Genomic DNA, 26,561 nt, shown 5'->3' with positions numbered 1-26,561 from the left:
CCAAAGTCAATTCAAGCATGGTTTCATTTCTGAATGGTGGTCTTAAATCAATCCACTCTGGAAGATACTCTCAGTATGGCCCATAATAATATGTTACGTGGTGCAAAAACTACTTAGATATCGCACGAATCTTTCGTAAAGAGTAAGGTACCCCACCTTCGATGGTGTTAACATTTTTTTAAGGATAGGTTAGGTTAGGTAAGGTTAGGTGGGGTACCCCCCTGTCGGAACGGAAGTGTTAAGATTTTTCGAAGGTTAGAAGATCATTTTCTAGTTGTCTAGTAGGTAGCATGAACATTTACACATCATAAGAATCATAAGAAACTATTCATCTGTTCTGAATGCAATTACTAATGTTATCCAAATTGACCCTGGTAATACATTACTCTTTGCGATTCTTTCAAGGATAATGAAACCATCCTGTCACTTCGAATGCAATCAACAATGTTTCCGAAATTTGTTTTGACAGCATCGCCACTCCATTGTAAGAATATTATGTACTAAATACACAATTTGGCCGTCCTGAAACGGGAATCCTTTCCAGTTGGACAGACAAAGGTTCTTTTTGTTTTGTATTGTTTGTAATTTATATATATAAATATTTAAAAAATATTAACGGTCCTCAATAATAGATTCGTTTAAAATTCTGCGAAATCATTATGGATGAACTCAATTGAGTGATCGAGTCAGCCGCATGCCTCAGTGCATTCAGTATCGCAAGTGCGTTAGCTTCCCTGCAGAGTTAATTATTATTTTATTTATATTCCTACCGAGGTAATGCTGAGGGTTTTAGAATTACTCATTTAATGCATATCACTTGACTGAATCTTGAAGGTATGTAGTCGCAAGGATAAGATAACTAATTATATCAATAGCAAAATAACAAGGTAAAATCGGTTAAAAATGGGATTGCAGGCCCAAACGAATGGTTTGATAGATTTTCTAATATACTTGCGATTTTGAAAAACTTTTAGTAAGAAAACTCATGAAAAAAAATCAATCATATAACTTAATTTATTATTCTGTGTGAAAACAGTGAAAAAATTATTAGTACTTTATGAAGGACCTCAGGAGGCAGAGATTTTTTTTTCATATTTAGTACTTTATAAAAGGCCTTGGGCCTTGGGGAAGGCCTAAGACAAAACCTAATAATATAAATATAGAAGCACGGGTTTCTCGCTATAGGATTATTACGTCGTATAACACAATAAATTGATTAAAGGTGGTACTTACTATACATTAGTAGCTGAAATGATGTGGTGCCATCTGTTGATATATCCTGAAACAATTAAGGAAATAATATTATTAATCTTGTCATGAAAATCTTTACATTTTTTATTTATGTTTGATATGAATATATTTATGGCTATTAATTTATGGTTAAATGATTAAAAATAACAAAATAAATAAATTTACTTGTCGGAATGAATTTATTGAATAATAGAAACTAACTTAGAACTCATTGAGACAGATGCTGACGATTTATATTTATGAAAACGATTTTTCTTTAATTTTGTTTATTATTCCTATTTTATGAAAAAAATAACAAATCACTGTTTTTAGGCGTGTTAATAGCTGTACCACTAGTTGATATGGCTCAATCTGTTTGTGCAGATAGGGAAACAATAGCGCGTATTGCCTTTATGTCCAGCAAATGGCGCTGAAAAGTATGTAAACCAATGTTTGTTTTGACGAACAAATATTTCAACCCTTTTCAATTAAATATTGGTGAAAATCTTTTTTTTATATGTATAAATAAAATATCTTCAAAAATTTTGTAATTTTTTTATTATTAATTTATTTAAAAACAATAAATAATCAAATAATTAAAGTGCAAAATTATACTGACTTAAATAGAAAGAATGACATGTCGATGAACGAGATATGAAACAGATTGAGAAGAGTACGATAGTATTTGGTATTGACATGAACTCGTATGCTATGGATGCCAGGATTTTTTTTGAAGAGCAAGTGGATGGCAGAATAAGTCAGGGATGTCATAAGAAAACAAGAATTGTAGAATTAATCAATTACGCACTTGGAAATAACAGAAGTTTGTGTTTGAGACGAATAAAGAAAGAAGTGGTCGCAAGATTTTATGGCGTCCGTCTCTCCTTTCCCTTGAGAGGAAAGTTGATGTAATAAGTTTAAATATAATTTTGATTCCATACAATTTGCCATACAGATATAAATCTTGACAATAATAAATCAAACAGTTGTTACTGCATACGCCTGAAGCAATTTCAAGCTTGAAAACATTACTGAACCTAAAATACTACAAAAACGTGTTTTGAATTGTAAAATTTTGTGTATTTTAATTTTTTAAAAATTCATTTTACGTTTCATTTTGTTAGAATCCTCTGTAATCCACTCAGGCATACATTAATAAATAAATAAAATTGGTCCGACGCGAGGTAAAACATCCCTTTGTCATATATTCTTTTCAATTCGTTTGTATGTCACCTTTTCAGTTATTAAATCTAAGCGTAATGCGTCAAAGTTTGTTTTTTACCAAACCTGAAAGTACCGACGCTAAAAGATAAACACGTCAAAAGCGTATGAAAATTGCGAAGTGTTAATATAATTCATACTTCCCCACTCACATTGTTTGTAGCGAAAAGTTCATAAAGCTTACGATAACTGTAAAAAAGGAGTTTTCGTATGATTTATCACGCTTTTTATAGACCTGCCAGGGGTTGTCAACAGTGTTGTGGTGTGGCACACTTCAGATTAAGCAGAATTAGATAAGCATCTGTTTTTCATTCCGGAGATGCACTGCTAAAAAAAACACCACAGTAAAATTCATTTTTGTGATGATTATACAGATTAATGTTGTCTCGACCGAAGGTTTTAATGATGCAGTTATTTTGAGAACCTTCCATTGAAATACTATGTAATATATATTTAAATATTTTAATATTTTACAAACTAATAAAGTGTTTAAGAGTTATTTTTATCAGGTGTCTAGAGGCTCCAGAACAGAGGTGACTTCCGAACTTATCAGTGGGTGCAATTACAATTGGTGCAGGGTCAGCAGTTACGAACGAACTTATGTTAACATTACAAGGGAAACTTCACAAAATATATTTTTTATGAGACATCTCATAAAAGTTTCAACTGAATACAGCAAATAGACGTATGGCATCCTCATTCCGGGAATTTCGACAGGTTCCGCCTCGTTTCAAGAGGATACTGGGGGATACTAACAAGAAGAGAAAATGAGGGCTTAGAATGGTTGAGAATTAAAACATCACTATTCCCACCTGACAACTAATCATAGCAAAAGCCTCAATATAAAACGGTGAATTCTAATGACAGTTACAAAATATAGATTAAATTTAAACTATAACCGCCTTCTGAATAATGCTGTCGTTTTCTTTTCGTAAAAGAGAAGTTCCTTCAAAACCTTAGTATCTTCTTTCTTTTCGTTTTCTTACAAAATGTATGAGAAGAAAGAGGACGACGACCGTAAATGACGTACGTACGATCTTTATCTAGAATTTTCACAATAAAACTGTCCCACATCACTATTTAATTTCGTTAAATCCGATCGTCTTTAATAATAATGCATAAAAAAATGTACTTTTAAATTATTTTTTGTAATTAAGTGACATGCATTCTGTTTTTTTTCACACAAACATTGAAATATGTCACTAATATTGAACTGAAATATGTTGTTTTACATTTATGTAACCTACCTTAAAACAGGTTACATAATAATAATAAATATTAATATTAAGATGATGATTTGTATGGCGCTGTTTTTGTATAGCATACAATCGAATAATTGTGTAGAAATTTACGGTACTTCTGTATTACGAAAGTGTAAAATTTTCATTAGATAAACGCCAATTTATAGGCACTAAAAATGAAATTGAAACGAAGTTTGAATGTGTTTAAATTTGCATTAGACAAAAGCAAATGTCAGGTTGGGTACCTCTGTTCCACGTAAAGAGAAATTCAGGTGAATTTTTTGGGCCGAAATGATATTGTTTTAATTCTGGGTAGTGTGTCTATAAAAATGCGAAATGACAATTTCCACGCCTTTGTTGATTAGCACCTCCGCAAAACACGGGGAGCAAATTCACATTCGTTTTTATATCGCCGGAACATGGATTATTTATGGAAATGTTCGCGCCCGAAAAGGTGCTGTACGCTATACGCATTTCCCACCCAAAAACACCGTTGTTTTTGTTAACATTATGTAAGAGGCTTCTGGAAACTGCCGGTGGAATGAGCTTTATTAAATTCAAAGGTAAACAATTCTCTGAGTAACGACACACACACGTGCCTAAGAGTAGAATGGATTCCTGAACGAAAAGGTTAGTGGATTTTTTTTAATTTTTGAGGAAATTAAACAACAAGGTAAACGATTTCAATGATCATTTCCTTAGGAAATGGCGTTGGTCAAAGGAGATAAAAAATATTTTGAATTTAATTGTTACAATTTTTATCACTTTTAAGAGCCAAAACACAACACATTTTTTTTTGTTTTCATCACAACCCAACGTTGCGCGCCAATTTAAAACATTAAATAGTTATCATCCGTTTCGGCCTTGGATTTCTCGAAGACCTCGCTGGAAGGGACGACATATCACGCTACCCATATCCCGAGCCTTCGACAGGTTCAGGATCTCTGCTCGTTCAAGGCCGTGCGTCTGCCTATATAGGCCGTCCGTAGTACGTAATTTGGTAGGTAGCGTGAATGCGGCTCTTGAAAATATTGGTAGAAGTAAGGAACAAAAATTTTACTTTGCAGACACGCTCACAACACGTTTCAATTAGTTTATCACTTCATGCCTTATTATGTAATACGAACAATGTAATAACTAACTGCTTATTATTATCAATATCTATAGACAAATTTGAAAAGTAAAATTGTCTTTGTGTTTTCATTCAATACATAATATTTTATTATGTGAATTTTTTCCGCACACTACAGTGAAAATATCTGAACTCGCTCTCGTAGAAAATATTTCGGATGACTTTCGAAGCGCCATGAATATTTTTCTTGTAGTATAGCCAATTTACGAAACTCGCTGGCACTTCGTTCAATATATTTATATTATATTCTGTGAAAGAAATGAAAAGAGAACATCAACCTGATATGTAGGGAGTGTCGACGAAGATATTTTCAAACTATTATGTGAACTGGGATGCAGGAAGCGATATTAAAAGAGTCATAGGTTGGGTTTATGTGTGGATGTGAACATTTACATGGCCTGGGAGAAAAATTGGCAATAAAAATTTAAATTGGTAAAATGGTGATTATTTTTGGACAATTTTTTTTAAATTTCATACTGGCGTCATAAGTTAAAACAGGGCATCCTCCACGAGAGTCTCATTAACGTGTTAACATTTAAGGCAATGCACTACGTAGTAATTTAAAATTATGTGTTTTTGGTTTGAAAATTTGGTCATCTAGAAATGTTTTAGATGATTTAATAAAATACTGCGAGTAGAATACATCCTGGCTTTTGAAATAATCGACCATGTTTTAGGTAAAAGTCTTTTTATAAGCCCAGAAAAAAATAATTTATAGGCTTATGAAAACTGCTTTAAAGTTCAAAATCTCCTACTTATGAACCCATTTTCGGTTATGGTTTTATCGTATAATATGGAAAATTAAGTTATTTATAAAATTATCGAAAAACATTTAAATATTTGTGCCTGAACATCCACAGAATAAAATAAAAGACATTTTTTGGCCATGTTTTTTTCTTGCATAAATCAAAACAGGTGGATGGTGTGAAGCGGAAATTTTACCTTTATCGCCATCTACGTAAGGTGTGTTATTGAAAGCGGCTCAATTCAAAATATTACACGACGTAGCGAATCGCCTTAAAGGTTATTCGTTAACTGGGAATATGTTTCGGTCTTTAGAGAATAATGTAATAATTAAATTTATTTTATTACGTGAACGATAACCCGAAACTTGTCCCGGTATTTGATTAAAAACCAAACGAGGTAAGACATTCAATCAATTAAGAAAGTATTTTGGTATATCAAAAATAAATTAAACGAGTATCACACTAAGATATGGAAACGAGAAAATAGTTCCGTTAGAGGCTGTATTCAATATCCGGCGGAGGGGTAAATAGAGCAGGAAGTCGTCGAGGTTCACGAAATGATCTAATGCTACGTATACATCCGCGAGCCGAACTGCTGAACTGAACCTCAACTTATGGGAAAGAAACGAAGTAACCGCAAATGGCGCGAAACACGGCTTGCAATTGATTCGTTCCTTTCACGTAATTCATGATACGGTTCCCGTTTTGGTTCGCAAATGCATACGTACCCTAAAATGACTGACGGAGTGAAATATTATTTTCAATACATTTTCTCCGATAATTTTGAAGTAGATTCATCAGTTTTTTAAAAATCTTTTTTACATTCTCTTAGACACTCTGTTCCAGATGAAAAATTTCAATGATTTATTTTTATTTTTTATTATTATTATTATTTTTACATTTTTTATTTATTTGGTACAATATTTTTTTAAATTTCAAAGTTTTTCAGTAATGTTGGCCTCACTGGGTGGCTTGCCCGTGCTGAGGCCTTCATTTTATAATATGAAAATATAATATAAATACAATCTACAATATAAGATAAAATAATACATTTAATATACAGGGTGTCCGAAAACTCGTAGTACAAGCGGGAAACTAGTGAATCTACATCACATTTGGAGTTGATTTTGTAGTATATTTTTTTTGATTTGAGTTTTCGTTATCGAGTAAATCGAGTAAGAAGTTGATTTTTTTTTTTTTTTAATCAAATTCTTATAAATTATTACTGAAGATCAAAGTACACAACTAATTAAAACTATTTGAAAGTAAAACAAATGAAGAAACTCGGATTTGAAGCATTATTTTGAAATCACCCTTCATTTAATCCGGTGTAATCATAAAATATTTCTGCTCTGCAGGGTTAAAACATCTGTTGTTTAACCCTAAACACCAGAAAAAACTTTAACCCTAAAATAGCCGAAAAATATGTTTTTTTGGTTTTTTTTTTTTGTGAAAATGCTCAAATCAAAAAACTTTATGTTTATTTGGGTTCCCCATGTGGTGTAGATTCTCCAGTTTCCCGCTTGTACTACGAGTTTCCGGACACCGTGTATAATCTTGTGTGTTTGTGAGTGATGCGTATTTATTTTGGTTTTGTGTGTTACGTGTAGGTTTTATTTTTATTTTATGCTATGATATTTTGGTAATATTGTCTTTTTTGTTCTTTAATCCATTTTGTAATTTTGTGTGTGAATTTATTTTTATTTTCCTCCATTTTCATTTCAATTTTTAGACTGTTGAAAGCTTTTATAGCATGGTATTGGTAGTGTCTTTGTCCAAAGCTTGAATTTACTGTCTGAGTTTTTATGTTTTCTTTGTACGCTTGTTTAATTGGTCTGTTAGTGCTATTTTGTGCATGATGAAATTTATTTTTTTGTCAAAAATGTAGTTTAGTAGTGTTTTAACGTATAATTGGCGTATATCTAGTACGTCACAGCTGTTGAATATTTGGTCTGTATCAGTCAATCGATGTTTTTTTAGTATTACCTTTAAGATCGTTTTCTGTGCTGTTTCTATGTAATTGATAGCCGAGTTTGTTGCTCCTCCCCAAGCAATAATTCCATATTCTATTATTGATTGGCAGAGTGCAAAATATATTGTTTTCATTTTTTTATTTTATCTATGTTTCTTATGTTTAGGAAAATGTGTATTGTTTTGAGAAATTTATTTGCGATTTGTTTGATGTGAGGTATCCATTTAAGGTTATGGTCAATTACGATTCCTAGATACTTTATTTGTTCTGTTTTTTCTAGAGGAGGGCAATCGCAGTTGTTGGTTATTAAACATTTGTGTATTTTTATGGTGTTTGTGTTGTTTTTTGGCTGTCCCGTGCTATTTATACTGTATGTTATGAATTTTGTCTTTGATATGTTAAGTGTAAGAATGTTTGAGTCTAGCCATGTTTTCACTTGCGAGATTCCCAAATTCGCTATGTTATATACATTATTCCAATCCTTAGATTTGAAGAGTAAAACTGTGTCGTCAGCATAGCTAACTATTTCACCGTCTATTTTCATGCTGCAAAGTTAATTTATATAAATATTAAAAAGAACGGGCTCTAGTATGCTTCCTTGTGGAACTCCATATATAATCGGCAGTGGTTTACTAGTATGGTTCTTAATTTTGACTTGTTGTGTTCTGTTACTCATATAACTTTTTAATAGTTGGAGTTCCTTGCCTTTGATACCCATGTTTTCTAATTTTTTTAAAAGTGAATTGTGGCAGATTGAGTCAAAGGCTTTAGCTAAATCTATATATATCGCTATGCATTTTTACCCTTTATCTAAGTTGCTATGTATATAATCTATCGTACATGCCAAAGCTTCTTTTGTGCCTATTTTTTCTCTAAATCCATATTGGTTATCCGAGATTAATTTGTTTTCTTCTAGGTATTTTATAATTTGGTTTTTTGATACTCTTTTGAAAATCTTTGAAAGCGAGTTTAACAGAGTGATTGGTCTATAGTTAGTTATTTCCATTTTGTCTCCGGATTTATAAATGGGGATCACTAGTCCTTTTTTAAGAGTACTAGGAAAGCAGGTGTGTGTTATACTAAGGTTGATTAAGTGTGTTATAGGTTTGAAATTTTCATTTTTCAATATATTAATGTAATCCGTTGTTATCTCATCTAATCCAGGAGCAATTTGGTTTTTTAATGTGTTTTTATTTTTTTTAATTTTTTTATTATTTTTTTAATTGTTTTTTATTTTTAATAATATGTTAACATGGTACATAATTCATTTTACATCTTGGGTTTTTTTTTACTACTCTTCCATTGAAAGCATTTGCTTGTGTATGGAAGGGGAGTGTACATAAATGTTGTTGTTAGTTAGTACTTAAATAATTAATTGTACATAAATGTATGTTTGCTGTAGTATTTTTTTTGATAGTAGTGAAGGATAATATATTAATATAATAAATTTTAAAAAAGAAAGGAAGTTATGGAAAACTAAGGATATTTGTGAGATTAATTAAATGACAGTAGTTTTTTTTTCAGAATATTTTTAAAGTGTCTCTTGACAGAGAGCAGTATTCGGGTTATTTATTTTATTTATTTCGGTATTCAGTATTATTTTGTCAATTTCCTCTTTCGAGGTTGTTTTTATTGTAAATCTGTGTTGTGTCGGTTTTTTTTATTGATATTTGATCTATTTGTTTTTGTTAGTGTGTTTGTGTTATGCAATTTACGGTTCGCAAAAACTTTTCCTATGTTTGCGAAGAAGTTATTCACATGATTTGCTATAGTTTCTGTATTTGTGTTGACATCTAATTTTTTTGAGTTAATATTTAGATTTTATATAGTATTTTTCTGTTTGTTTTTTTGTGTGTATGTACCTATCTACTTTTAATATTTTCCATATTTCCTTTGGGTTATTTTTTTCTTTTTTAAGTTTTTCTCTATAGTACAATTCCTTAGGCACTATAATAATTTTCGTGCAGATGTTTATATATCTTTTATAGTAGTTAAATTGTTACATGTCATAGGGTGTATTTTTAATTTGTTTTTGAATTTTGTCTCGTTTACGAATACAGTTTAATATTCCCTGTGTTATCCATAGTTTGATTTTTTTTGCTTTGTGTGTGAGTTTTACTTTTTTTATCTTAGTGTTGTTATTTTTTTTCTTGTGCTAACATTTTATTAAATTTATCCCAGGCCTCTTCCACGTTCTCTATTTTGCATATTGTACTCCAGTCTATTTTTTGAGTTTTTTTTTCAAGTTTGAGTAGTTAATTTTTTTTTTGTGAATGTTTTATGCTGGTTGGGTTTTCTGTTTTCGGTGTCTATTGCTATCATATTCATGTCGTGATCTGTGATATTGCTTTGAAGTACTACGGTTTTGGTTTTCAGTTTTGTTTTGATCATTATATGATCTATACAACTTTTTGTGTTTTGTGTGACTCGTGTTGGAACCTTTATCGTTGGCTCCAGTCCATGCTGTGCTAGTAGTGTTAGGTATTCTATGTTTTGTGGGTGTCCGTTTTGTAAGATGTTTATGTTTAGGTCTCCAATGATGATGATATTTTTATTTTTGTTGATTTTCTTTTAAAGTATTGTTTAGTGCAGTTAGGAAAGGTTTAATGTTGTTTTTGGATGAAGATCTGTACTTCGCAAAAATACACGTTTCTTTATCATATGTTATTTGTATGCAGATGGAGTCTATGATGTGTATTTCTTTGACGATTATGTTTATTTTATCATTGGTGTAAATAACTATGCCATCATTTTAATTTTTGTGTTTTCTTGTGTGGTGTGTGTTATAGTTTTCGATTGTTTTTGATACATATTTATCGTTCAACCAGCATTCTGTCAGAACAATTATATCAAAATCATTTTCAAGCTGTTGTAGGTATATCGTAAACTCATCAAATTTTCTTTTTATTAATCGACCTAATGTTTTGGTGAAATATTTTGATTCTATTTTTTTCTTTTGTGATATTTGTCCATATATTAAAATCGTTTGTACTTACACAGTAGTGTTGGTTGTCCGAGTCTGTATATTCCATGTAATCCGCCATTTTGGTGATTAATAGTGTAAGTATATGATGTGAAGTGTAGTTACGTGTGGAGTTGTGTTTATGTTAGTTTATTTTTATAATCACAATGTTTAATATTGTTTAAGATTTTGCTTTCCGGGGTCTTCCTGGTTAATAGTTGGCCTCTTCGAAACCATACAAATTTGTAGTTAATTATTTTTGCATGGTTTTTTAATTTCCGCATTAGTTGCTTGTAATATGGCGTCATTACTTCTCCAATGTAAATGTTTTGTTTTCCGGGCTGGTTTATTACCTCCGTGGTGAGACCTCTTCTTGATGAAAGTATCGCATTCATTTTATTTTTTTTATTTAATTTGAAAGTTATTTTTGCTGGGTGGTTTGGTCGGTGATCTTGGATGTAATTTATATTCGAAATTTCTGTGTCTTCAGTTTGAACTCCGCATACATCAGTTATTTCTTTTATTATTTTTTGTCATTTTAAGATCATGATTTTGGATTCCTGATATTTCGAGATACTTTTCCAGTGTCGCCTGTTCCAACTCTGTTGTTTTTATTACAATACTTTTGAATTCTATGTTCTTTTTTTCTAGTTCATTTTTTATTTCCGATATTTGTTTTTCTAACTGTGTAATTTTTTCAATAGATTTTATTAATGTATCGTATTGGTCGCTTATAAATTGAAGCGATTTTTTATTGTCCGCAGATTCCGTTTCTATCTTATTTAAAATCACTGTTTTCATTTCATCGAATTTTTTGTCGATGTAATTTATAGTGTAATTCATATTTTCTGGGTTTTCAGTGTATGTTGAGTCGTTAGGCCGAAAGTTCTTACTAGAAGAAGGAGTGTAATTGGGTTGTGATTGAGTTTTAGGATCCAATGTTTTACATTCTTTGCATTTCAAGTTGTCTCTGAGTGTTTTTGACATTTTTTAAAATTTTTCTGCGGTGCTATTAATGCAGGTGTAATGAAATGCATTTAAGCATATGCTGCATTTTATGCTCTTGTTTGGACTAATAATACTATCGCAACTATAGCAGTCCATTTTTGTAATTATTAACGTTTATTTTAATAATGTATTTATTTATTCAGTTTCTGTTTATTTGTATTTTATGCGAGGTTTCTTGATTTTATTGGATTAATAAAAATATATATGTTTCGCAATTAGTTTCAAACAATTTATGTGTTTAGTTCCATCTGTTGACGAATAGCGAAACGCATTTATTTATTTTATTTTTTGTTTAATTCCTACGCGTTTTTCTGCCCTCTATGGTTAAGTAGCGATAACTGTACAAGGTGTAGTTGTGGCGTTCAAATTTATTTATTTTCGTTTAAAATTTGTTAAATTTGTTCAAATTTAAAGTATTTTTGATTTTGATTTCTGATTACGCTTAGTAGATTCATAATTATTAATTAATATTTATTAATTACTGTAGGCTTTGAATTCAGAGATCGGGCAGCGAATATAAAATAATAAATAGCGTGTACTACCACTCACTTAATTTTAAAAATAATAAATAGCGTGTACTACCACTCACTTAATTTATAAAATAATAAATAGCGTGTACTACCACTCACTTAATTTATAAAATAATAAATAGCGTGTACTACCACTCACTTAATTTATAAAATAATAAATAGCGTGTACTACCACTTTGGGGAAAACAGCATCATATATTTCGTTGCTAATTGCCGTTTTTTTTTTCTTTATGAACAAATTCAATGATTCTAAAGCACAAGAATAAAGGATAGCAGGCCACGACTTGAGCACATCTGGTTTAATCCAAAGCACATTAAAAGTTAGGCAACAGATTAGAATGGATTAAAATGAAATGATTTTTTTCTATAAAATGATTAAACGTTTCTAACTCGCTATCAGAAATTGCACGTTAAAGATACGCCCGCGAGAGGGATTAATTAAAATTTCCGATGAATTTATTCTACTCCTAGCAAAAATTAATCTTTGTTCTTGTTAGTGAAAACATAACCGTTAGAAGTGGGTCGGGAGAGTTTCCGTAAGTTCAATTTTTCCTTACTTTGAGTGAAATAGAGCAAATTTTTTCTTATTTATACATTTCGTTATTTCATTGTCCTTTCTAGTTTTTATTTTCGTGTCTGATTTGAGCGAAGAGGGAGATCAATGACTGTCTGGAGTAATTGGTGGAAGCACCCCAATAAAGACTCCATTGAAATACTGGAAGTAAGTATATGATACCTGTACTGGACGGAAGTCCGCACTAGACAGTAGATTTGAGCGTGTCTTCAGACGATAAGAATGCTCCTTCTTTTTAGATTTTTAGTTTGTCAAGGTTTGACAAAAAATAAGAAATGTTTGTATAATAAAATTGTAAATTTGATCTTGAAGAGACCAAATGTGTAAAATGGTTATGACAGTATTTTTTCGAGATTCCTATTAACGTTGCGCTCCGAAAGAGGAAAGATTCACTATGCTACGAGGTTCTTGGATTTTTATAGAGACATGTAAATTTAATGATATAAAATGGTTATATTGAAATCGTTAAAAATAGCATTTTAAATATCTCCCCAGTGGTAGCATATCGTAAATAGTTTTTATTTGACTACCGCCGAGGAGATGTACAAGTTAAAACAGGTAATATAAACATATTTTTAAAATTATAATTAGTTATCAGAAATATGTATACACAAAAATAAACATCGTTCCGCTCTGCGGGGTATGCGCGCGATGCTTTTCGGAGTCAGAAATTTCGAGCAATTTTGGCCGAAACGGGCTATGAAATGAACAGTGGCGGGGAGTGAAGAATTTGCCAGTGGAGTAGAGTTGGCAAATTTTATAAAAGTTAAGATTGAAATGGAAAAATATGGCCAACAACGTCCGTTACAAGACCTGGGCTCTCAGTAAAACTGTCTTCCAAAAAACTAAGTGTCTTGTAGCTGACTAGCAGATTCAGCAATAAAAACCAACTGCTAACCCTATAAAAATTTCAAGTACCCCCAACTTTGAATTTGGGAGCCACCTTTGGGCTGGAGCCCCACAATACTTGATAAACCGACCTGTCGGTGGCCGAGTTGACATCGCGCTTGGATCCCACTCGGGCGTAGTGTGTTCAATTCCTCAGCTGGCTAAGTCCTCCATCACAACACAAGCAACATTTTCAGCTTAATGTGGTGATAGAAGGAGATTTTCAAATATTGTCAGGTTATTCGTAACCCGGGAATGTTTGTCTTTCTTTAAAAAAAAAAAAAAAAACTACTTTATTCTGTGCAAAGGAGGGCGGTCCGTCTAAGTGACAATCCACTGGTATCTTGCCATATCCAATGAAAATACACAATTCTGAGTCTGTTCTACAGGTATTTAAATGGAGCCTGCTCTAAGGGGCTGGCCGCATCGACCCCTGATGCACCAGTGTACGTGCGTTAAACTTGACGCTCACGAGCATAACACCAGTTCACAGTTGATGTTGACTTCTAGAGAACCGGCCGCTTCTTTGACTCGTTTTTGTGTACGGGCATGTGGAACGAGTTACCGGTACTAAACAGGGGCGTTTTTGTGAGGTTTCAAATAAAAAAACGCATCGAAAGGTGTTGTGTGAATTGAAAAAATGTATTTACCTCTCTCAGACCACTGAACAGATACATCTATATACGTATGCCGTGGGCGTGTTCGTGTTCCTTAAATGAGCTCAATTTTTACTTACTTTTGATTAAATCAATAAAAAAAAAACTTTTATATTCAGATAATAATTTTTGTAGTCCCGATTAAGGACTAGAAGGCAAAAGGTTTTCAATTTTATTACGAATCGGATATACTTAACACTTCTATGAACAATCAGTTCAGTGGTTTCGATGATGAATTCTGATATTCTCTGGTGTTTCGAATAAGTTTTATTATAATTCTAGCAGGATTAATGGATAACGTAATTAAATAGTTAAATTAATTTACTGGCAGTCTAGCTGGAAATATTTAATGGGAATATGTCTTTCAGAGATTATTAAATAATATTGTACAAACGAAATTTTACGTTTTATCTACTGTTTATGAATCTAATTTTATTTTCGGCTCGAGTTGAAAATCTGGAAAGTATACTAAGCACACGGAAAAAAATGGAAGAGCGGCTTTTTTTATTAAGATGCTGTTAAAAATGTGACTACATGATCATTCCTAGTAAAATATTAGTCATTCAGAATATATATGAACACGTGTTCACGCAGGCAGAATAAATGTAATGGACGAGATGTGAAAATATTATTATTTTGAAGAACACGTGTTCCGAATTCCTCATAACAAATTCATGTTTTACTGATAGTTTATTATCAATTTAAAGTTTTAATGAAGGAACGGCATCAGATTGGTCAAATCTGTAGTTATAGAAATTTATAGATACTATTAATAACCATTCGCAGTGGTGTGTATATACGTGCTAATAAAACCTACCCTCCCCCGCTATCCCTAGAACCTGGCCCTAATACAGGATAAGGGCAGTCAAATCGAGAAGGATTGAAATCACCGTCGCTGAAGGCCACCGGTTCGGAGTTGCGGCCAACGATCTGGAGACCATCCAGTCTCTATACAAATCGGCCTATCACTCTGGTGATGATGGGTTGTTTATCAGCTTGGTTAGAATTCTCTTATGCGGTATTAACATAATATTTTTTTAAGGTTTATTTTTAATTCTCGAAAAAGAAACTGCGCCTACCCGATGGGTCGTGACAGTCCGAATGTAGATATAAAATGATCTCACTCAATCGACTCTTGGCCTGCCACGCCATTGATGGGCGGAGGTATCTAAGACCTGGACAAATCCCACTCCAAGAACCCGAGCACCCCTGCTAAGTTACCGAACCACTTGGAGTGACCCATGGCAGATATCCAATGAATGGAAACGGGTGGTGGTACCCATCTACGCCTCCCAAAACGTGGATTCCATAAGAGTAAAAGGGAAAAAATTCTTATAACTGGAAAGAAAACGAAGTGAACAAAAATCTGCTGTGGGGAAACTATTATAGAAAAATGGAACTGCTAGTGTCAGCTTATTAAAAAGGTCATTATTCTTTCTAACAGAGGAAAGTTCAATTTACAAACTCTTTTTTACTTTCTTGCGGAAACGAGCCAGAGATTGGAATTTCGTAGTGTGAGCGTAATTTTTTTCCCACAAAGCAAGTATTAATTAAAAGGCATACTGGATAATTTTTTTTAACATAAATGCAAGAAAGAAAATTTTCTTAATTTCATAACTCTGACTTTAGATCAGTTAATAGCTGGGCGGATTCATGATACATCAGGTCGTGGGTTCAATTTCTCTGCAAGATAAGTCATTCTTCTTTGCAAAAACATCACTTTTCGCTTTTAATGACGGTAGTAGGAGTTTTTCAAATACTGTCTAATTATTTGTAACTAGGGAATGTCTTTCTTTATTAAAAAAAAAAATAAAAAAGCTACCCGCTTGCGTTCAAATAAAGAAAGTTAGAGCTTTTTTTTAATGAACATGTTTTTTGATCTGATGCGTTTAGAGTTAAGATCTGAATTCTGTTATTAACACTCATTTTTTACGAAAAATATTTCACAATGGTGTGACGGAACATTAATAATGTAGTGTGAAAGGTATGATTTATAGGGAATATTATAATATTAAATTTATTTTTATACTTGATGTTATAACCCTGATGATATAATCAATCATATAATATCCCACGCTAATTGTGGGGATATTTGGGTTATAATTGAAGACTTTTTTAATAATTTACTACTCTACCTATATTATTTTTAAATCATTTAATTATAAAAATTTTCCAATTGAATAATTTACGTGGAACTGGATTATGCTAAAGAATAAACTATTAAGAAAGGTTAATTTGATGATAACGCTTATAGTAGAATTTATAAGAAAATAGCGAAAATTGTTCCTTAGATGCCTTTAATTAGAACGTTTATCCATAATTAAATAAAATGATGTTCCTAAGGTACTTTGTACTAAATAAAGAATTTTCATTTCTTTTCTTAATAGCCAATTTCATCGGTTATTACAAAAAGCAGTAATATTGTACTATGGGAAATTAATTTGTATTTCTGCAGAGCAAATAAAAATTCATACACATAATATACTGATGAATAATAATATGTACTGAGTAATAATAATATGTTCTGATGAATAATAAAATGTACTGATAAATAATAGTATGTACTGATGAATAAAAATATGTACTGATGAATAATAATATGTTCTGACGAATAATACTATGTACTGATGAATATTAATTAATGAATAATAATTAAATCACAATCAAAAACAAATCTTTGAAAAAATTAAGCACGTAACAATTTGATTTCGGTAGGAAGACAACAAAAAGATATCTATTTTTTAGTGAAATAATTTGATTCAAACTACCCATCAAAAATCATTTATGTTTATCATTCATTGAATTAAATTAAGCGTAATTTTTGGCAAAATATGCGTAATTTTTGGTAGAAATTGAAATTTATTTTACGATACTAGTATTATTTTTGGGAAAAGCGGTGAATTTTTTTTTCTAAAAAGCCGAGATATTTTGTAACAAAGTTTTGTTACATTTTTGGCATTTTACAAACAAAAAAAGTTATTCTTTTTAAAATTGCGATTTCTAATAGATATTATTGAAAATACTACTTGCGGTTGTGATTCAGTCTGTAATTCCGGTTCAATAAACTCTGCAACTTAGATTTGCTTTGGAAGTGACATTTTGAAATTGGAACTGATTGTGGGAATAATTCAGACAAGCGTTAAAGTAGGTACGAAAATTATTTTATTTAAATTATCTAATTAAATTTGAAATTGGTATTTCTTTTGTTAAAATGTTTGATAGATGTCTAAAATCATAGTGTTCATTCAAAAGGTCAATTTTTGGTATTCTCAGATTTACAACGTGTGTTTCTCAGAGACAAATATTATTTTTATAAACATGCCTTCAAATTTCCGCTCCACAAAAACCTACAATCTTAGTGATTTTACAAAACATATCCGATCAGAAAGAATGCTTCTATTTTTACACTCGTACAGTGAAATTCTTATATTTTCCAGGGAACTTCCTCGATATAACGAACAAAACTCATCCTCCCTACCCTCTTCCACAATTTGACAGAGAAAAATAAGATTGTCACTTCCAAAATAATTCATTTTATGGAATCTGATTACTTTTTTTATGTTCCTCCCATAAAATGGAGAGCCGGATAGCTCGTAGGTATGACTGGTCGGTTTACTTGGCGGAAAACAAGGTGGATTTCGGCGTGCTAGTGGGTATAAAGATATATATCGTCACAGATTTAAGTCAAACAGGGTGTTTTAAAGAAAGCGTTTATATTTTTTTTGTTTTTTTTTTTTTTTAAATGTCGAACATATGAAGCTAGTGAGAGTATGGCATTCCCAATTTGGATATGTTGTGAGGCTGAAAGTAGTAGGGAGGGGAAGGAGAGTGAAAAACGGTAAGTTCCTTTTTCATGAGATGTGCTCATTTTCGCAAATACGACTGATTTGCAAATTCTTAATGGACAGATTTTTTTGAGCTCGCAATGTCATATCCATCAGTTTTTGAAATGTTAAGGATATTAGGTTTTTTTAAAGAATATGTTTCATTATTGTCTTCTTAACAAGACATCATATTGAGATATTTATCATTTCAGATGTTCAGAAATAAAGCTTGGGTAATCTACCCAGAAATAATTAGAAATAAACAGAAATAAATAGAAAAACAGAAATTGCTCAGGGACTTATAAACGGTTTGAGGTAATGTTTTGATTCTATTTTAATTCTAGAGTACCAGTGGGTGCATTTTTAAGGTGGAAATAATTTATTTACTAATTAACGCCCTTTTTCGGGGCTTTTACATATGAATATTAAGAAATATACATTATTTATTCTACTTAACTGAATTGCATCATTAACAACATTTTATATTTGTTTAGATAAATTGAAGATGTCCACTGACTTGGTATAATTGTTTCCCTCCTATCTGGGCAAAGATGAATACATATGGTAGTGAGTTCCAGAATTTCTGCACTGAAATAAATCCTGACTTCTAGTATTTTGTTGTGGTATCCAAAAGCGTATCAATTCTAGCAATACTGGACTATCAACTAAATCATTTAGAATTTTATATAGAAATACCAAGTTAATGAAATTTCTTCTGTCTGACAATTTGAGCATATTCATATAATTCAAGTGTATTGTAATAAGTATTTGTTTAATTTGATCGCGCCACATCTTTTTAGGGCGTCTTCTACATCTTCAACCATTCGATTCTAAGTCATACATTCTCCTTATACCTCTTTATTCGTTCATAACTTACGTCTAATTTTACCACGAATATTTATTTGATCAATGTCTTCCTAGGGCATGGCCAACTTTTCCTACCATTCATGCAGTGTCGAGCAACACTGAACAGGCGGATCGGAACCGTTCGGAAAGGCCAAGCGCTTCCGATCCAGTCGCGTAAACAGCAAGCGCTGCGCGGAGCCAGCCGAGAGGACGGAAATTTACCTGCTAGCGAGCACACGTTATCAAACTAAGATTGTACAGCTCGGTTGTAATAATATTATATTGTAATAAATCTGAATACGAACCATCATAGTTTCAATCACACAACGAGGCTTGCGGTTCCATTAAAAGTGTAGTAAAACACGAAACACTACAATTCACTTAATTTAATATCATAAAATCCATATTGTAACTGTTAAAAATCTATATAAATCGACTTTAATACCGTATCTCATTCCATTGCAGAGATAGTGCGTTAAGTCTTCCTCGGAGGTCCCCGACTTTTCCTGCCATTCAAACCACTTTTTAAACACTCCTGACACTGGTAAAAACAAACTTTGAAATTTTCAGTAAAATCGGTGTAGTAGTTAAGTCTATAGGGGACAAACAAACAGACAAACATTCATTTTTATATACACATAGATTCGATAAAAAAAAAGTAGGCAGCAAGATTGAGGTTTTTAATGTGTATAAATAACGCACGCACCTCTAGAGTATTCACGTTCTCGTAGAAATGATTCAGATATAAGAAATGATTTTTGCCTGACCGGAACTACAAATGAAACACCCTATAGTCTACAGTTCGTGTTCTCACTAGAAAAAGACACAGACATATAGACAATATATCGGCACTGAACGAAATTTTCCAGTTCCACGAGTGAAAACTTTTTTCAGTCAGCCCGTAGGAAAAGCTCGGGGGAAATGTGCGTTCCATCGATTCCCCACCCTTAAGCGGAATTTTTTATTTCGAGAAAAGAAAACCGAACCTTATTCTTTATTCCACCAGAGAAGCCTACTCATAAAGTCATTAGTTTTTTTACAGAAAAGTAAAATTAATTCAACCAAATGCCACCGTCTGACAGAAATCTTGGGGAAATAAAAAGAAAAAACAATAAATTTCAGATGTTTATCTATCTCGCTAACGAAAATATTTATTAATTCAGAAGATAATTAAAATACGAATTTTCTTAGAATTCGCTGTGTGACACGTGCAAGTTACGATGCCAAATAAAATGGTGTCATTCTTTGATTAAATATTATGGAAATATATGTTTATGTAAATGTGAGATAAAATATTCTGGAATACGAAAAAATAATATGAAAAGTTTAACAATTTTACTGCAACATAAACCCCATTTTTAAAAAGATTGCAAATATAAGTCGACAGCCAACATGTTCCTGAAACGGTTTAAAGAAAGTTTTATTTTCTACTTGTCACTGAATAATAAATGACCTGCTGATCTAGTATAAATCGCAAGTGCGTTACTCTCTTGTATTTGGCTGCCACCTCTGGTCTAGAGCCCCAAAATACCTGAAAAAAACCGTTTATTCTGTGCAGAAACGGGTGGTTTTTTGGTTAAATTCCGCTATATTAAAAAGCGGATTAGCAATCTTTAGACCATAGGCCTCATAAGGAATGCTTTCCTTGTTCTACCGGTATTACAATAGAAGATGCTCCAAGTAACAGACGGGAAACACGCCAAACGCGCGTCGAATATACAAAAAGAGTCGTTCTAATAGTTCAACAGCTCGGCTGTGGAACCATTTGCCGTCTTCTGTGTTTCCTCCTTCCTACAGTATAGGTCTCCTTAAGACCCATGTCACTCCTTCCTCAAAAAGACTATCCATTCGGTTTCCCCAAAGATGACGTAAGCTCTATACAGAGGATTGATTTTCCTCAAGGTGAGTTGATTAAAAAAAAATTAAAAAAATCAACCCACGTCTAGTATATAAAAAAATTATTCATTTTAATTAATCATTTTTGAAGTTCAGAATTAATAAAAAATATAAAATAATATTCCAGTGATAATAAGAAAATTTTGAAGATGAACGGAAAATATTCCACAGTCAGAAAAGTAGAGGAAATATTTTTCATTCCTCAGTTCCACGCTTTAAACATTTCAGTGGAAATTCCACTAATATATCAGCACGATTTAATTAATTACTTTGCTTTTTACGAAAAAAAAGTCCCAGGCAAGCTTGGGGAAGATATTTCGTAATTTTGCCTGACATTCAAAGAAGCTTGGAGTAAAATATGATGATACTTTCAGCATTTTATTAAAAAAGTAATTGTGTTATTAAAATGATAGAAATTGAATGTGCTTTTAGAAGGAAAAAGAGTGCTTACTTGTTCATTACACTTTGTATTTGTTAGAGTTATTTAGAGGATTCAAAGTCATTTAGGATAAGAAATAAATATTAATTTGAAGGAGCAAAATTGTAATTAGATTAAAACATTGAAAAACAATGAACATTTCATGAAAAAAGTTTCACGCATTTTCAAAATAATTTTTTTTTTTCTTTTAATAATTCGTCGAATTTCTAAGTTAACCCCACATGCCTCGAAAGGAAATTACTACCCAGAAACACAACATTCCATTACATCCTCTGAAGGACAGATCTGGCAAGGGCATACATACATCATAAATGTTTATAGAAATAATTAAAATTATAGAAATATAAAATTTTGGTGAATCTTTCAAATTCTATTAAAAACCGATCCTCATCTTTAAAAAGAACCTGGATTTTATCTAAAAATGTTCATAATATTTGTGCTTTCTATAACTTGAAGACGATTTGAACATAGATATTAAAGCGAGATACATAAAGCTTGTAATTGAATTGTGAATTGAAAATTTACCACGTAAAGAAACAATAAATAATAGAATTTATGAGTGTAGACAAGAAAGATAGGTACATTAAATGACTTCGTTTAAATATTTGTTGAGTATTCATAATATAACTGATCAACTGCTGATTCTCAAGTAAAATACATTATAATATTTAAAAAAAATCTACTTTACTTGACTTTTAAGCTCAAAATCATAATTTCCCAATTTTCAACAGGTATTACACTCTTGGTACAAAGCATCTCGAGAAGTTGGTGCTTAGAACTTGAGGTACCGATAAAGAACCATAAAAGTTTGAAAAGAAAACATTATTTTTAAATGCCGCCTATAAACACGTTCATCACGCTACAAAATCTTGTGAGGGATGTAAAAACGATGATGTATCATAAAGGGTGGCTTTATATATTATTATTACAGCTAAGGGTTTTATTATCACTTACGAAGGGTATAATCTACCTACACGTTTTCTCACTTATTCTACATATTTCTGAGAGTTGTTGTTGAGTTGTAATAGTTTTATTATGTCATAATAAACATGTTCAATGCTACCACAATGCTAACACTTTGAACTTCAAAGTCTTTTAGAAAAAAAAATCATTTCCTGTAAAATGCTTTGAAACTGACCACCCGAAGTCAGTTGTACCTGATTCAGGAGACGTGGAAGTCTAACAAAGATCCTACCAACTTGGCGTTTTACTGTAACACGCCATACTCTCTCAGGTATCCCTTTCCTTTCCAAAACTTCTTCTTCTTTTCCTTAAAAATATCCTCAACACAGAATTCCGAAAGAAAATATATAGGCCATGGGAGAAAAAATTCTTAGGGGCATCTTGTGTGGAGTTGATGCTAAAAAATAATAATTTCAAATAACGTTTCATATTGGTGGAATGTAAAATCCTTTAAGGAAGAAGAATAACTACTACCCTTGATCGTTGACACCTAGGCTCCAAGATTCAAGGGTGGTATATTAGAAAAACAACTAAATAAATACAAGATTCACATTGTCAATTATGTAGTTAGATTTTTATAAAAATCTGTGTTTAGGCTATATTTGCAACTGTTGTGATTATTTTTATACAAATTAACAATGTGAAAATGTTTGATATTTAACCCGGCTATTCAAATCTAGTCACCAAATAGGCCAAATATTGATTCTGAAAGGTGGTTCTTTACCAGGGTGATACTTAGTACTCTGAAATTAAATCCTTTAATTGACCGAAAAGCAAATTAAGAAATAATAATCACATCCAAGCTTCCTCCTCGGGGACTGACTAAAATAAGTGAACCGCCCTTCACTTAAGCCAAATACTAATTTGACAGTACCGAGATTTTTTTAATACTGTAAATTTTTATAATGTTATCCAATTTCAAAGAAATGAGCGTGTGCACGTGAGTGCCACCAAAATTGATACAATGCATTGTCATCGATAAAGAGTCTATAACAAGTCCAACAGAATTCAGGTCTAAACTAAAAACTTACCTTTTTAAGCTGTCGTACCCTTAGATTAAATATACCATTCCCAAGAGAAAGTCCAGTTATATTCAATTTTTCAATGTCCTAAATCTTGTATCTAAATTTCGCCAATACACAATTAGATAATGTTAATTAAGTGTTAATCTCAAGTGACCTACCAGGTAAGTATTGTACTGTATATTTTCTCCATAAATAGTTAAGTAATAACATAGATCATTGTAGAAATGTATTATAAGTTTGTACAGCGCCCTTGAGGTGATTTTGCACAAAAACGGCGTTATACAAGTCATCAGATTATTATTATTATCTGACAAGTTTTAGTTTCATTGAATTTGGGACACTTTAAAAATTTCATGTCATTCATTTATTAATTCATTCAAGAAAGTAGAATCGAGATTTAAGCGCTACCACTCCTACTCTTCTCTATTTCAAGTGCTCATAAATATGAATTAATTTATTTATCTTTAAATCATTCTCAAAAGAGTTTAATCCAGTTTTCTCCCACGCATGCGTTCCCTAAATTATTATTTTATAATGGATTTCTTATGTGAGCACATCTCGTAGTTGATGCCTTCAATATTTTAATATATCAGCATGGTCCCACTTGCCTGAGAAATCTAGAGCAATTTGCTCGCAATATTACCCCGTCAAGTATTTAAGTATGCAGACTACGTGAGATGGAATTTATGCATACGAGAAACTTTTCAAAATATACATATGAAGTTTTGAAAAATATGTAAACTGTTGGGAGGGATTTTTAATATTAACGAGGTCGTTTCTAGAACGATCTTATTTTAAAATGTATTGCATTAATTTCACTGGAGCGCACTGAGGATACATCTTTTAGAAATGTTTGCGAAAATTGACCTATAGATATCGTAAACCGTCCAAATGTTGATTGTGTGACTTCACGGGACACTATTACATACTTTTTACCTATGTTCATTTCGAAAGCTCATAACTTCGTCATTTTACTGCGGTTGACTTCACGGGACACTACTGCATACATTTTACCTATGTTCACTTTGGAAGCTCATGACTTCACCAGACACTAATGTATACATTTTACCTATGTTCACTTTAAAAGCTCATAATTTCGTCATTTTACTGCGTGTGACTTCACGAGACACTACTGCATACATTTTACCTATTATTTGTTCACTTTGAAAGCTCATAACTTTGTCATATTACTGGGTTTGACTTCACGAGACACTACTGTATACATTTTACATATGCTCACTTTGAAAGCTCATAACTTTATCATTTTAAACAATACAATAAATTTACTACAAATTATTACTAAAAAAATGTATTTCTTATATAATTCAAGAACTGTGAAACAACTGGTCCATAATGAACATTAACTTGAAATAATAGAACATTCACCGAAATTGAACATTAACTATGAAATTTTATTTTTTTAAATTTTTATTGTGAATAACAGTTTACATATATAACCAATTACATTCCACAATCTGTAGTTAATAGCTTAATTATAATAACATTTATTATATAATATAATAGGTACATTAATAAAGACAGGTGCTAAAGAATACCATTATTTCGCTCTTGAAATGATTGAGATTCGATTTAAAAATGTCAATTTCGGAAGACAGGTTTAATAGTGAAGTCCAGATAAAATATCACCGTTCATAATCAAAACATTGACCGACAGCTACAACACGAAGCCACGCGAAGTGATGAAAGAACTAGATTAAATAGGTTACGCTACGTTAGATTTGGTGCATAGGCCTTTTTCATCACTTCTTATGACTTTTTGTCACTTTTCAGAAGTGCCTTGAATTGCCACTGTCCTAAGTTGCCATGAAACTGTTCATTAAAGGGCCAATTCTAGTGGTATAAAAGGGTTGTGTTTTTCCTGCAAATTAAATAATCATTAAAAAAACATTTGAGCTACACAAATAAAATTACATTCCTTATAAAGTGTAAATAGTTCAGCAAAACAAAATTTCCTTTGTTGGGATGTGATCACTTATAAAAACGCTTTTTTTTAGTAAAAAAACATAAAACATCAAGACAAAAACAGCAGGTTATAATAATAATCTACAATAAAAAACATAGTACACAACATAATTTACAATAAAAAAATATTGCTTGTATATTTAGAATCTCTTTGAATTTTTCGTAATCCGGTTTAAAATTAGATTGCAGGTCCTTAACGAATAAATTGATAGATTTCCTGATAAACTCTTAGTAAAATACCAAATAATTAGCCTGCAATCCCGTTTATAACCGGATTACCAATAATTCAAAGAGATTATAAGTTAATTAGCAGTATCTACTCATTTTTCTCCGTGTGCGACTCATCCCGGTGAAGATAAAATTAACGAAAGAAGTAGATTTTTTATCTATTAAGGTGGTGAAAGCAAATTGATATGTCTTTAATTCATATATATGTAATTACATCACCACAAAGCAAAAATGTATCTTCAGAAGAACTTTACTACGAAAAGTTACTGATAATTGAATACTTTGTATAGCGCCATTTTCAACGATATTATTTTTTTTAAGTGTACGTGTGTAACCGTTACACGAATTTAGTAATGTATTTTCACAATGAAAAATAATTTACGCATAAGTAACTCCTATTGAAATGAATATGTATCAAAAACATAATTTTTGAGACAAATACAGAATTACAGTATTCAAGCACTGAACATGAAAACTATAGAAGTGTGATCTACACCGATCATTTAAAAAGATACTGAGGGGCGATTTCAAACTTTATAATAACCTTAAAATTGACGACTTTATTGATGTCCTTTGAGTGAACTGAAATTGCAGATAACCCCTGGAGTTTTTTTAGATTTTGCCGTCAACTTACTTTAAAAGATCTATCAGATTCATCACGCTGTTTTTACAAAATGAAATACTGTTTTCAAAAGTTAGCGCATTTCATGATACTTTAAATAGATAATTATAAAAATTGAAAATGTATTATCAATTTTATCAGTAAGGTTAAAACGAGTTGACTACAGGCACACACACACGCTCACAACCCACTTTCATCGGCTTGGCTCCAGTGGACGGAAGTTAATGTAATGAGAAAAAATTAGAGAACAATATCTAAGACGAATTTGCGATACAAAAATAAAAAAAATAAAGACAAGCTTCGTAGGAATTTTCTTTTATTCCACTCACACAATACTTCTTTACTTCTCTGAAAATGGAAAAGAAATTTTTCGAATCAAATAATGAGAGGGCTTCTCTAAATTGTTTTCTAGTAAATTAAATTCTATTTGAGCTTATTCGTGCATTTTTTATTTTACACGAAACAACGTAGAAATAATTGAATGTAATGGATATATCGGGTATAGAAGCTTGGAAATCCTACCATTGAATACAATTTCTTGTCTGATTTTTAGAAAAGTAATCAACACTTATTCT

General features: G+C 31.6%; 1 protein-coding gene across 1 annotated transcript in view; it reads right to left on the bottom strand.

Moving 5' to 3' along the window:
* The window catches only part of LOC149411427 (octopamine receptor beta-2R-like), a 746,470-nt gene that overhangs the window by 157,101 nt on the left and 562,808 nt on the right, over positions 1 to 26,561 (bottom strand). Inside the window, exon 3 of the mRNA XM_089646862.1 lies at positions 1,234 to 1,279. The gene's annotated coding sequence lies outside the window, so the exon portion shown is untranslated. The remainder of the gene's footprint in view (positions 1 to 1,233; positions 1,280 to 26,561) is intronic.

The sequence above is a fragment of the Hesperophylax consimilis genome, chromosome 25 (assembly GCF_061612785.1).
Source record: "Hesperophylax consimilis isolate HC1 chromosome 25, BYU_Hcon_1.0, whole genome shotgun sequence".
In the NCBI taxonomy this organism is placed as follows: domain Eukaryota; kingdom Metazoa; phylum Arthropoda; class Insecta; order Trichoptera; family Limnephilidae; genus Hesperophylax; species Hesperophylax consimilis.
Note: the sequence above shows the minus strand (reverse complement) of the source record. Positions and strands in the feature narration are given on the sequence as shown.